Genomic DNA, 13,940 nt, shown 5'->3' with positions numbered 1-13,940 from the left:
AATAACAAAACAAAACAAAACAAAACAAAACAAAAAATTACATACATACCAAAAAAGTAAATTGCAAAAGAAAATTAGATCAGAAGCAAATAAGCTTGGACCAATACCGCTGATAAAATGCAAATGGTTAAGAGACATGTTAACATGCAATGTCAAGTTCTTTGTTAGATTTTTCTTAAATGCTGTCTCTTTCCTGCTCTGAGCAGCTGTTCCATGATTGGGACAGGGGGACCTGAGACCACCTGACCTGGTCACTATGAACCATGTCTCCCTCAAACCCTTGAAGGGAGAGGCAGAGCAAGCTCCAGAGCCCGGGCATCGGTGATCAATAAGATGTTAAATCTTGTGCTGCAAATCCCTGATGATTTAATCAATAAAGTAATTTCTAGTGAAATAAAAAAAAAAGAACTTTGTTGAAAATTAAAAAAAAACACACACAACTCCCAGCACCGTACCTTGGCAGTGGGAGCCATTGTCATCATTAGCGGCAAATATTTTCATTCTGTGAGAGGAAAGGGACTGCAAAACATCAAGCCACTTGCTCAGGTCACAGAGTCTGAGCGCCTCCATCTGAAAGCTGGGTGGAGTTGGAGGGAAGTCACGGCCTGGGGAAGTCCTAGGGAAAGGCGACAGGGCCTGGGCACTGCGAGGAGGTCTGGTGGGGAGGCCTGCTGCCGCCCGGGACATGCTCAGCCGGGCGGAGCAACGGGAAGAAGGGTTGTGGGTTTCCTGAGGCATCTGGGCCCCAAGAACTGGCAGGGGGGTGGGGTGGGGGGATTTGGTGATTTGGGTGTAAATTTTCACGCCTCTCCTGGGAAGCAGGAGTAAGAAGACTTGACCTTCACACACGCAGGCTCCCATACACCCACCAAACCCCCATCTCTGGTTAAAGGATCTGCATCACAGCTTTATTCATTTGATTGTTTTTGTTGGCTTTGTCACAATCTGATGACCTTCACACTCAGTTCTAACTTCCTCATGCGTGTTGTGGCTTTAATAATTAGCCCTAAAGTTCGAAAGGGCCCCTATTCTTCCCGAGCCACCGGAGACGCCCCTCTTCTGGCTCCCTGCCACCAGCCAAGCCTTGGTCCAGGGCAAGAGGTTCTTTCTGGGTTTTGTATTTGGACAGCCCTTCTCCCAGGAACAACGGAGAGTCAGCCCTTGTCCCTCCAGCCCACACCCAGAACCCCCACCTCCTGCCCCCGAGTCCACAGGCAGGAAAGATGGTGCTGCATTGGGTGTGGCAGAAATGGGCAAGGGGCTCTTTAACTGGGGCACTCAGCTCACTCGTGGTCAGTTGGTGGACAGGAAATCCAAACAGTCATTTCTCCTTCTGAGGCACACGGTGGAGGAACTTGAAGTCTCGTGAAAAGACCACATGCATGAAATGTTACTCCTGCAGAATATCTGGCCTCGATGTAGAAATAAGGCTGTGTGACCTCAAGAACCCCACTATCCTTCTCTGGGCCACTGTGAAGGGTTTCCGGAATGGATGACTTCATATATATATATATATATATATATATATATATACACACACACACACACACACACACACACACACACACACTCAGAGAAAAGGGAGAGAGGGAGAGGAGAGAGAGATAGAAACATCAGTGATGAGAGAGAATCATTGATTGGCTGCCTCCTGCACGCCCTCTACTGGGGATCGAGCCCCCAACCAGGCATATGCCCTTGACCTTGACCAGAATCGAACCTGGGACCCTTCAGTCTGCAGGCCAACACTTTATCCACTGAGCCAAACCAGCCAGGGCTGGATGACTTCTCCCTGCCCCTTTTCATGCCGTAGATCTGCAGTTATAAGTGAGCTTGAGGTTGGAGTCGAACACGAATGGCTAAGCCTTCGGCATGTTTGCCATGCAGCTCCATTCAGCCGACCTCCCAGCTCTCCCACAAACCTCCCTGGTTTGACAGTAACGCTCTGAGAGCATTAGGCACCTGCTGCGTGTGACCCAGGATGTGTGCACACTGGAGGCTGGTCAGCGTGTGGAGGCGAGCAGAGTGTGCGTGGTGGGCTTTGTGCTGGTGAGGCTGGCGAGAACAGGACCAGACCTCGAACAACCCAAAGGCCCTGTGCAGGTAACCTCTACCACACTGGGGTTTGGACCCATGAGGATATAAATCCATTGGACCTTAAGTTCAACTCCTTACCCACGCAGCCATTCTGATACCCGGCCCAAAGGCAATGTTCAAAGTCAGGAATTTGTTTTGGGGACTAAGAGGAGTTTCTAAAGCATGTTTTTCTCTCTGCATTTTCCCCTTTTCTTTCCCGAATGTCACTGTCTTGGTGAGGCCTCTCTCTCCTGACCACCCTGTTTAAAACCGCGGTCCCCTGTATTGTTTTTCCAGAGTACTGATCACCTGGCATCACACTATTCCATCGGGTTATTCATTATTCCTTTCTTGCCATTCCAATGGAAGCTCAAGGAAAACAGAGAATTCTGTGTTTTTGTTCAGGAAGGCACCCGCTGGTCCCCAAAAATAATTCATGTCACAAAGCTGACTGTCAATAAACATTTGTTATATGAATGAATGAATCCCAGGGGCAGCGGCTCTGTGCTTCATTGCTTCAGAAGAAGGAGTGTTAGAAACAGAAGCAGCCTCTGAGACGGAATGGTTTTGCTTTTCATTCGAGTTGGGGCAGATTTGGGGCGGTTTGTGGAAGTGAGAAAATAATTTATGGAGAAGCACGAAGGAAAGCAGGGCTGCCCTTTCTCCCTCCCCACAACCGAATACAGAATACTGCCGCCTGGGAGAGGGAGCCAGAGCTGAGGGGCCCTGAGCAAGGGGCCCAGGGCCAGCTTTTGGCAGGGTCAGCAGGAGAGCCCCTCCCCCCACCCCCCCCCCCCAGAGGAATGGTGGCAGGTGGGCCCTGCCAGCATGAGGAAGGAACAGCTGAGACACCAAGAGGCCTTGTAGCCTGGGACAAAGATAGCAGACCCAAGTGTGACCCTGCTTGCTGAACTCAGGGAGACGACCAGTCATACAAATAAACATACAATCCACTTAGGGAGTGAAAAGAAACGAGGGCCCCTTCAGGAAGCCCTGGTCTTGAGTTGTGAGGTTTTGGGAAAACTTAAAACAGAGGACAGGCAGGCGGGTGACAGGATCCCGGGAGGGCACCCTACCCTTCAGCCCTCTCACTTGTCACTTTCTGGGCTGTGAATACCTCTCCTGATCACCGAGGGAGTTTAGATCGGTCTGCTTTCTCTTGTGTAAACATCGATTGCCCCAATATCACGTTCCGTGTTTACAAATGGTCTCGCTGTCTCCCTGGGTTCTTGCAACAATCCCGTGAACTCCCCAGCCGGGACCCATCTTAACCATTTGTGAGGGTTAAATACATTTACATCCCAATTTCCAGAACTTTTTCATCTTGCAAAACTGAAACTCTACCCATTAAACCATTCACATTTCCTCTCCCCTCAGTTCCTGGTAACCACCATCCTACTCTCTGTTTCTCTGACTTCGGCTACTCTAGATACATCATCTGAGTGGGATCATACCGTGTTTGTCTTCTGGTGACTGGCTTATTTCATGGAGCATAATAATGTGCCACGTTTTGTTTATCCTTTCATCTTTTTGTTACTGAACTCCAGGGGTTCTCCACTGGGGGTGCTCTACTGAAAAAGGAGAGGTGGTTGTCGAAAGGTAATTTTATTTACTTGCCTCCTGAAAGGGAGGCTTAGCCATTGCATATATATATATATATTCATACACACACACACACACACACACACACACACACACACACCCCTCAGAGGGAGAAAGATAGAAACATCAATGATGAGATGCAGGTCCCCCTCTGGGGATCAAGCCTGCAACCCGGGCATGTGCCCCGACCAGGAATCACACCATGGCCTCCTGGTTCATAGGCCGATGCTCAACCAGTGAGCCACACTGGCGGGGCCTTAGCCATTGCTTATAAACACTGCTTGGTCAATTACATGTTGATTTCTTCTCTTTCGAATTCATCCCAGTTAGGTCCTGTCAGCTCAGCCTGCTTAGTGCTGCATCTGCAAAATGCTGCGCTATATTTTAACATTCAGCAAGAAATAACATTTAGCACTGTCCAGACCTCGAGACCCTTGTCCTATCTAATGTTGTTGGATACTGGGGTTGTTTCCGCCTTCTGTCTATTGTAACTAGTGCTGCTTTGTGAAAATAGTATGCTGTTGTGAACAGTGCTGCTTTGAATATGGGTGTACACATACAAATGTCTTCTTTTTTTTTTTTTAAATTCTCACCTGAGGATATTTTTCCATTGATTTTTAGAGAGAGTGGAAGAGAGAGAAAAAGACAGAGAGAAACATCAATGTGAGAGAAACACATCGGTTGGTTGCCTCCTGCACACGCCCTGACCAGGGCCCGGGCCAGGGAGGATCCTGCAACCGAGGTACGTGCCCTTGACCGGAATTGAACCCGGGACCCTTTGGTCCACAGGCCAACGCTCTACCCACTGAGCCAAACCTGCTAGGGCAACACCCATGTCTTTTATTTTTATTTTTATTTTTTTTATAAACCAAGAAGCTTAACCATCTTTATTTGTAGAGGACATGATAGTCTATATAACAGAGAACACTTACTCCTGTTCTATATGCTCTTTTATCAGTTCAGAGTCTGCATAGTTAGTACAGTTTGCAAAGTTTGTTGGAGAACCTAATTAGCAATGTAATAAACTAATCCAAAACAAAGGACTATTTTTGCTTTATCTACATCTTAAAATAAATATAAATAACAGCAAAACCAAAAAAGTCAAATACTTAGTGGCTACAATTGCATATAGTACTATTTAGATCTATACAAGTCAGTCAGGGGAAACTGAATTTTTGTAGAAATAATGGCTATAAAAGTTAACTTTCAAAAGCAAACCTTTTACAGGGTAAAATTCAAGATTTGATTTGCCAATTAGTTTTTACTGTGTATAATTTTTATATGAATAAGAACTGATCTGTTTGAAGATACTTTTAATAAAATATAATGCAAGTTGGATCAGTAGAAATTATGTAACTGTGGTTTTAGAATAATGAAATTAAATGGGTTTACAGGAATTTACTTGGTATAATTCTTTTTTTTTTTTAATTTCTTTATTGATTAAGGTGTCACATATTTGTCCTCATCCCCCCATTCCCATCCCACCCCTCTCCCCACGCATGCCCCAATCCCCTGTTGAACTTAACCGTTGGATAGGCTTATATGCATGCATACAGGTCCTTTGGTTGAACTCTCCCCCTCCCCCCACCCTCCCCCTACCCTCCCCTATCCTCCCTCTGAGGCCCGATAGTCCGATCGATGCCTCCTTGCTTCTGGTTCTACTGGACATCGAAATTGGGTCTCAAAAGAACTGTTGGTCCAGGGGGAAGCTCGCTACAGATTGATTCATTTGCCTGTCAGCATAAATATTATTGCTCGTCTCACATTCAGTTCTTATTAGTATATATCTAGTGACATATGATCTCGTTCATCTAGAGGAAATGATGAACAACATAGACTGAGGAACACCCATGTCTTTTAAAGGAACTGGCTCTGCACTGCCGGTTCTTAGAAAAAGAAGTTGTGAACTGACCCCTCCCCACCCCTGCCCTGCACTTCCAGCGTCCTGAGTGCGTCTCTGAAAATCTCAACCCAATCCCGAGTGTATGTTATTTCCTAATCTTAGGGGAAGATTAGGCAAAGCAGGTTTCAGCTTGTGTATGGAAATTTTTTTCTCTACAGCAGTTTTTCTCCCCTTGGTAAGAAAGAAATGAACTGCTTTTCATCCCTAGTAACCTTAAAACAAGCCAAACAGGCATCTTGTGAATATCCACTTGTTTATCTATTTTGTAGATTTTGGCTCCTTAATATGGCCTAAATCAAATGATGGCTCGATACGGGAGGAAGAACCCACCTGGGAAAAAACCGTTCTTGTTTACCTTATCTCTCGACGTGTGATCAAGTCTTCATTTGAACTTGACCAGTTGCTGACATTTGAAGGTTTTTCACCTACAGGCAGGGCCGTGTCACCCAGGGCAATGTCACACGGGGAGAGCAAGGGCTGGGCCAGCTGTAGGTAAACCCCCTTTCCTCGGGGCCTGAGGGGGACGGGGAGCCGGCGAGGAGCAGCCACCTGACACCCTCGCCTGGGGACCGGAGCTAGTTCCGCTCTGGTAGTAAAAGTTGTTTTTCTGGTTGGGGGGGCCTGAGCTCCGGTCACAGTCTGGGCAGTGGTGGTTCATATTATACGCACCCATCAGGACAACAGCTTTGAGACGCAGCCCCATCCCTTTTCTCCGGACTGGGGAGAGTCAATGGCCCAGGAGGACCCCACGTCTGTCTTGTCTGTCTGTTTTGAGCAGCCTCCATATTAGGAGGCAGCATGCCCAGACCTCATCAGCCCTGGGGGGTGGGGGAGGGGCTGGACATTCCTATATTTCCTTTGTGGTTGATATCCCCCACATATAAGCTCGTCTCTTTTACATCATTAGTATTAGGAATATTTCATTGAGCCGAACGAAGGGTGTGTGTAAAATTGGCAGGAAATAGTTGAAGTTAGCCCACGGATGTTACATCACAGCGGTGACCCGGGCAAATCCATAGCATACGAAGACAGGCGCTCGAGACTTATTCGTTCACGCAACAGCCACTGCATTGTTTGGGTCCCAGATATTGCAGGACGAGGGACCACGGGGAGTTTAGATGCCGGGTAAATTTTTTTTTTTGCTGAGAATCCAGAGGCCCAGGCATCACCCCAAACATGCCCGATTGTCCCTTTCTGAGAATTCACGAGTGATTGGCAGGGAGAGGTCAGCGTATGTGTATGAGGCTGAGGGGGTGTGTGTCTGTGAGAGTATGTGTGAATGAGTGCATGTGTAGCTGTGCACGTGTGTTTGGGGGATTTGGGACTCTGTACTTGTCAGAGTGAGTGGGGAGTCAGTTTGTGAGCCGAGAATGTGGATAAAAGCCGGAAAGGTGTGTGTGTGTGTGTGTGTGTGTGTGTGTGTGTGCATGCAGTTCTCTGAGTGTGGCACCTGCTAGGATAATAGCTTCCAGACGCAGCCCTGTCCCATGCGGGGGTAAGGGCGAATGGGTGAATGCTCACCGCTGGCCACGAGGAAGCCCCTGAGGGAAGTCTGGGACACGCGTGCTGCAGGGTTAACGGCCAGCTCACGTCCCGTGTCCCTTACTTGGCAAACCGCTTCCAGCACCGCTTCCCGCGGGACCCAGGGCTGTTGACAAGGTGCCTTTCTGGACGCAGGGCCAGCCTGTCTGGTTCCTGCTCTCAGACCCGCTCCTGACATCTCCTTTCTGTAGCGCAGGGGTCCTCTGTGGACCGTCTCTGCAGGCCCCGACCTGGTTGGTGTGAGGATACATGGAGCTGTCACCTTCCAGAAAGCAACTCAGAGTTTCTTCTGTATAAAAGGGATTGAGCACAGAAACCAGGTACAGAGGTCACCTGGCCTGTTTCTGCAGGCACCGAGAGAGAGCTGTTCTCTGGAAACGGTCAGCGCTCCAGAGAATGGAAGGAGCAAGGACACACGCCGTTTCCTTTCAGAGGGACAGCCGGTAGGGGATGTCCTTTCCCCCAGCCGGACTAAGGCTCAGTGACTCCACACTGTGCTAGTGGCCAAATTCTGGCAGGTATTAAGGATGGTTCTAGCAATAATGACAGCTCAAAGTGATTGCTCATTTACTTTGTACCTGGTTCTGTGCCAACCACTTCACACGGATTATCCTTTTTTTATATTTCATTGATTTTTTACAGAGAGGAAGGGAGAGGGACAGAGAGCCCGAAACATCGATGAGAGAGAAACATCAACCAGCTCCCTCCTGCACACCCCCTACCGGGGATGTGCCCGCAACCAAGGTACATGCCCTTGACCGGAAGCGAACCTGGGACCTTTCAGTCCAAAAACCGGCGCTCTATCCACTGAGCCAAACTGGTTTCGGCCGGATTATCTTTTCTAATCAGAGAGGCCAAGTAGCTTACTTAGGGCACACAGCTGGTAAAGAGCCGTCGCCAAGCAGTCTTATTCCAGAGGCCACCTCCAAGGGGGAAGCAAAATGGCCTTCCTTAAGGGGCGTATCAAGGTGCTCAACAAGGGAGGATTCTATGCTGGTTGAGTGAAAGAAGCTGTTCCCTACAATTCAATGCCCTCCCTTCTCAGCCGCAGAGCTGAGTTTCCCTGACCCACAGACAGGACACTGCCCTGTCTATGTACACTCTTTTGAATATGCAGATTCAAAAAGATGGGCCTGTGCCGTATTTACTTCTGTATTTCCAGTTCACTACTTTCCGACATTTCCCGACATATGGTAGGTACTCAATCAAAGATGAGCTGACTGAATGGCAAAAAGCCCAGGATCATTCCTGAAAATCCCCCCAAAGTGTCCTTATAATTAATACATATATATAACCACTTACTTATGGAACCCTGTATGCAGAACAAAATGTGTGAATGAGTGAAGTTATGGGGAAAATACACTCTTCCAACGTGACTCTTACCCTTCCCTCAATTTTGACTTTTAAAAATGAGGTATAATCTAATAAGGCATTATTAGTTTAATCACTTAATGAAGTATAATTGTACACGGTGATTTTGACAAATGTATACACCTGTACCAGTAAACCACAAACAAGGTATACATTTTTACGTCATCCTAGAAAGTTACTTTGTAGCCCTTTCTAGTTAAGTTTTCCCACCACTTCTTGTACTCTGCAGCAACAGTTCTGATTTTTTTAAAAATCTCTGTAGTTTATTGAGTCTGTTCTAGAACATTATCTAAATAGAATCATACAGTATGTATTCTTCTGTGCCTGGCTCCTCTTGCTAAATCTGATCTCTCTGAGATTTGGTCATGTCTGCAGCTTCTTTTTATTGCTGAGTAGTGTTCCACTGTGTGATTTTATGGTTTCCTGTCAATATGGTATGTATTGTTTCCTGTCCGGCTACAATGAACCTCCTCATGTACTAGTGATTCTGTGGACATGTGCTCTCATTTCTTTTGGGTACCAGGTGTACTGGTTAATAATGCGGATTTTATAATCAAAACACGATAATTTCAAGAGAAACATCAAAAGTGCTTTATTCAAAGTAATGTCCATCGCTAGCTACACATTTCCCCCATCTTTCAGGTAGTTTGTGGATACCGTCCCAATAGAACGCTTCTTGTTTTGAGGCAAACCATTCATAGACCCAATTTTCCACTTCTTCATACGTTTTGAAGTGCTGCTCAGGAAGTGCGTGTGCCATCGATTGGAACAAGTGGTAATCTGAAGGAGCAAGGTCTGGTGAATACAGCAGGTGGGTTAATACTGCCCAGGCAAGATCTTTTAACGTGTCTTTAACTGGTTTTGATGTGTGTGGTGGTGTGTCATCATGAAGCAAAATTACTTTGCCGTGTCTTCTGGAACATTCTGGTCGTTTTACAATCAAAGCATGGTTCAAATTGGTTATTTGTTGTCGGTAGTGATCAGTATTAATGGTTTCACCAGGTGTACCAGTTAATAATGTGGATTTTTTAATAGATGGTTACACATACCAGGTGTACCAGTTAATAATGCGGATTTTTTCAATAGATGGAATTACACATACTGGTAAACCCACCACCCCAAACAAGGTATACGTTTTTACGTCATCCTAGAAAGATACTTTGTACCCGTTCTGGTTAAGTTTTCCCACCACTTTTGGTCCTCTCCAGCAACAGTTCTGATTTTTTAAATATCTCTCTAGTTTATTTAGTCTGTTCTAGAATCCGCATTACTAACCGGTAAATATTTATGAAAAAAATCCGCATTGGAGAGGGCCGGTTGGTGTGGCTTCCATTGTTCAGGATTTAGAGCGCCATGAGGGGCGACAGAGGACGCAGTCCCAGCGGGCGCTTTGGTTCCAGAGGAGGCCCCGGAGGAGGGTTCAGGCCCTTTGTGCCATATATGCCATTGGATTTCTATTTGTGTGAAATGGCCTTCCCTCGGGTTAAGGCAGCACCTGAGGAATCTTCCTTCAGTGAGGCATTGCTGAAAAGAAATCAGGATCTTGCTCCTAATTCTGCCGAACGGCCTCTATCCTTCCTCTGGTGACAAAAATAAACAATGTGACTGACAACTTGATTGTGGCTCCAGGGACATTCGAAGCGGCGGTTGAAGTGCCACAGGTTGGATCATATGAAAAGGGAACAATGACTAAGCAGAGCCATACAGTATATATTCTTCTGCGCCCGCTCCTCTTGCTAAATCGAATCTCTCTGAGATTTGGTCATTTCTGCAGCTTCTTTTTATTGCGGAGCAGTGTCCCACTGTGTGAGTTTATTATTTCCTGTCAATATAGACTGTTTCCTGTCCGGCTACAACGAACCCACATGTACTAGTGATTCTGTGGACATGTGCTCTCATTTCTCTCGGGTGAATACGGCAGGTGGGTTGCTCCTTCAGATGACCACTTGTTCCGATCGATGGCACCCGCACTTCCTGAGCAGCACTTCAAAACGTACAAAAAAAGTGGAAAATTGGGTCTCTGAATGGTTTGCTTCGAAACAAGAAGCGTTCTATTGGGACAGTATCTACCAATTACCTGAAAGATGGGGGAAATGTGTAGCTAGCGATGGACATCACTTTGAATAAAGCACTTTCGATGTTTCTCTTGAAATGATCATGTTTTCTTTGATTACAAAATCCGCATTATTAATCAGTACACCTGGTAGATACCTAGGAGTGGAATTGCTGTGTCAGCAATTTTCTTTGATACTCAGAAGTCCTTTGTAATTGTTAAGAAAAAAATTTTCCCTCCAGAAATGTGACCACTTAAAATGGCACATAGTCATCAAAGGGCCTGGAATTCCCTGGAGCACAAATGCTTTGGATGCGCTGAGGGGCTCCACCCCAGCACACTGAGCAATGATTCAGGGCTCAGAGTGGGCACCGGGAAAGGGAGAACGAAGGAGATTATGACCTTCACACAGAAACGTATGAGGTGGGTCTGAGTATCTGTGGTTTGGGCAAAGCAATGCAAGACCCCAACCTCCCTTGGTCCGCGCAGTCCCTTTGGAGTTAAGACTTGGACAGGACTAAACAGAGACTCAGAGACCGTCGTTGGGGTCTTGGCTAAGCCACGTCCGGCTGTGGGACTCGATAGAAAGCGGCACAGCCATCTCTGCATCTCGGTGTCTAGCTTGCAAAGTGGAGATGCAAGCCTCGAGGAAAGAAGACAGACTTTCTCTGCCTCCTGCGCGGGGATGCTGTGAGGATGAACTAAGACACCTGCCCGGGTTCACCTTGACAAGCTGTAGGTGCTGTGCATTGTGAAGTGGCACCGCGTGGAGCGAGGCAGGAACACAGAGCGTGCTTTGTGCTCTGATGACTGGCGCTGGTTGCCATGAGGATCAACTGGCCCTTCTTGCAGGGGACTTCGGGCAAGGTCAGACCCGAGTGATAATAACTCTCTGTGATCCGCCAGCTGGGCCTGGGTGTCCTTCCTCACGTGTCCATCTCTGCAATGGGGGGCGGTCAGACCATTTCCTTCCCCCCTTCTTTTATTTATTTATTTACTTTATTTTTTAAAATTTATTATCTAAAGTTTTACATATGTCTTCTTTTTCCCCCGCTTAAACCCCCTCCCCAGCCATTCCCACCACGGGCAAGCCCCCACCGCCCCAGTGTCTGTGTCCATTGTTATGCTAATATGCATGCATACAAGTAAGTCCTTTGGTTGCTCTCTAACCGCACCCTCCCCTGCCAGTTGTCTCTGGATCTATTCTTGTTCGTCAAATTATGTTGATCATTATATCCCACATATAGTGAGATCATGTGATATTTATCTTTATCCAATTGGCTTATTTCGCTTAGCATAATGCTCTCTAGTTCCATCCATGCGGTTGCAAATGATAAAAGTTCCTTCTTTTTTTATAGCGGTGTAGTATTCCATTGTGTAGATGTACCACAGTTTTTAATCCACTCATCTGCTGATGGGCACTTAAGTTGTTTCCAAAACTTAGCTATTGTAAATTGTGCTGCTATGAACATAGAGGTACATATATCCTTTCTGATTGGTGTTTCTAGTTTCTTGGGATATAGTCCTAGAAGTGAAATTACTGGGTCAAATGGGAGTTCCGTTTTTAACTTTTTGAGGAAACTCCACACTCTCTTCCACAGTGGCTGCACCAGTCTGCATTCCCACCAGCAGTGCAGGAGGGTTCCTTTTTCTCCACATCCTCACCAGCACTTGTCGTTTGTTGATGTTAGCCATTCTGACAGGTGTGAGATAGTACCTCATTGTAGTTTTGATTTGCATCTCTTGGATGATTAGTGACTTATTCTTTATTTCTTTACACCTACAGGAACATCATTCCCAGAATCACAGCCACCGCCCCACCCTCTTAACAAGGTGTCCTCAACTCTCTTGACCCTCACTGATCTTTTTTTTTAAATATATTTGTATTGATTTCAGAGAGGAAGGAGAGAGGGAGAGATAGAAACATCAATGATGAGAGAGAATCATTGATCGGCTGCCTCTTGCACACTCCACACTGGGGATCAAGCCCGAAAACCAGGCATGTGCCCTGACTGGGAATCGAACCGTGACCTCTGGGTTCGTAGGTCGACATTTAACCACTGAGCCATGCCAGCTGGGCCCTCACTGATCTTTATCACCCAACGAATTCTCAGTTCACCACTGCAGGTGAATGTTTTATGAAAAGTCTGTTTGGGATACTTCCAGCCAAAGTTGTCATGAGTCCATCTGACATGGAAATAAAAGGTGAGTGCAGGCAGCATTATAGAATAGCTACTAATGGAGACTTTACCTCTAAGTGCTCACAACCACCTTATGGGTTGTGCACGATTAGATCCCTTAGTTTATAGATGAGGAAACCGAGACACAGTTTAAAGGGAAGAAACAGGACTAGGGGCCTTGGGACCTGAGGGCTCTACTGTTGTCACTACCATGACTCTTCCTGTTTGCATGGTCTGGGGCCTCAGTGTCCCTATCCGTAAAATGAGAGTGAGAGGATCTTCCTTTAACCTTTGAATCTTTCACGGCACTGACATCCTAGGAGTCTGTGCCTGACTCTGGGTGATCCAAGAGCCTCTCAGAAAGTATTTGTTCATCTGTAAAATGGGGGGAACCACCACCACGTGGCTAGTCTTCCCCCAGGGCTATTGTGACAGCATTTCTGTGAGGAGGGAGTTATGCTGAGATGCTGTGTGTGTGTCTCCGTTGCCTCCTCAAGGTCGCTGAGCCGCTGGGAAATGGTGGGAACCTAGAATAAGCAGGAAATCAGCTTCCCCCATTCACTTGGTCAGGGGTGGACAGAAGCAACAACAGAGAATATGGGGCATTTTGACTGGATGGGACCTTGAGATCATCGTGTTAACTGCTTTCCATCTGATGGAAGAGAAAGCTGACACCAGCAAGGGTAGTGCTTTCTCTGAGGACACCTGAAGATCGGGGGGAAAGCAGAGCTGCAGCCCTGGGCGCTGATTCTGGGCCAGTTCCTCCATCAGCATCGAGGTGCTCAGTGAGGAGAAGGGAGTGGCGAACCGCTCCCTGGGCCCCCTTCTCTGTCTGGGCTTGATTGCTGTCCAGCCACATTTCTAGTAATTAATAGCCACATGTGGCTAGTGGCTACCATCACTGGCCACGGTGTGGAGCTGGTATTCATTTTTTTTAAAAAATATATTTCTTTATTGATTTCAGAGAGGAAGGAAGAGGTAGAGAGAGATAGAAACATCAATGATGAGAATCATTGATTGGCTGCCTCCTGCAATGCCCCCTACTGGGGATCGAGCCCGCAACCCAGGCATGTGCCCTTGGCCAGAATCGAACCTGGGACCCTTCAGTCCGAAGGCTGACGCTCTATCCACTGAGCCAAACTGGCCAGGGCTGGTATTCATTTTGATGGGCACTTCAGAAAAGTCCCGGACACAGGAGAAAGGCCAAGGCAAGGTA

This window comes from Eptesicus fuscus, chromosome 15 (assembly GCF_027574615.1).
Source record: "Eptesicus fuscus isolate TK198812 chromosome 15, DD_ASM_mEF_20220401, whole genome shotgun sequence".
Lineage (NCBI taxonomy): Eukaryota > Metazoa > Chordata > Mammalia > Chiroptera > Vespertilionidae > Eptesicus > Eptesicus fuscus.
Note: the sequence above shows the minus strand (reverse complement) of the source record.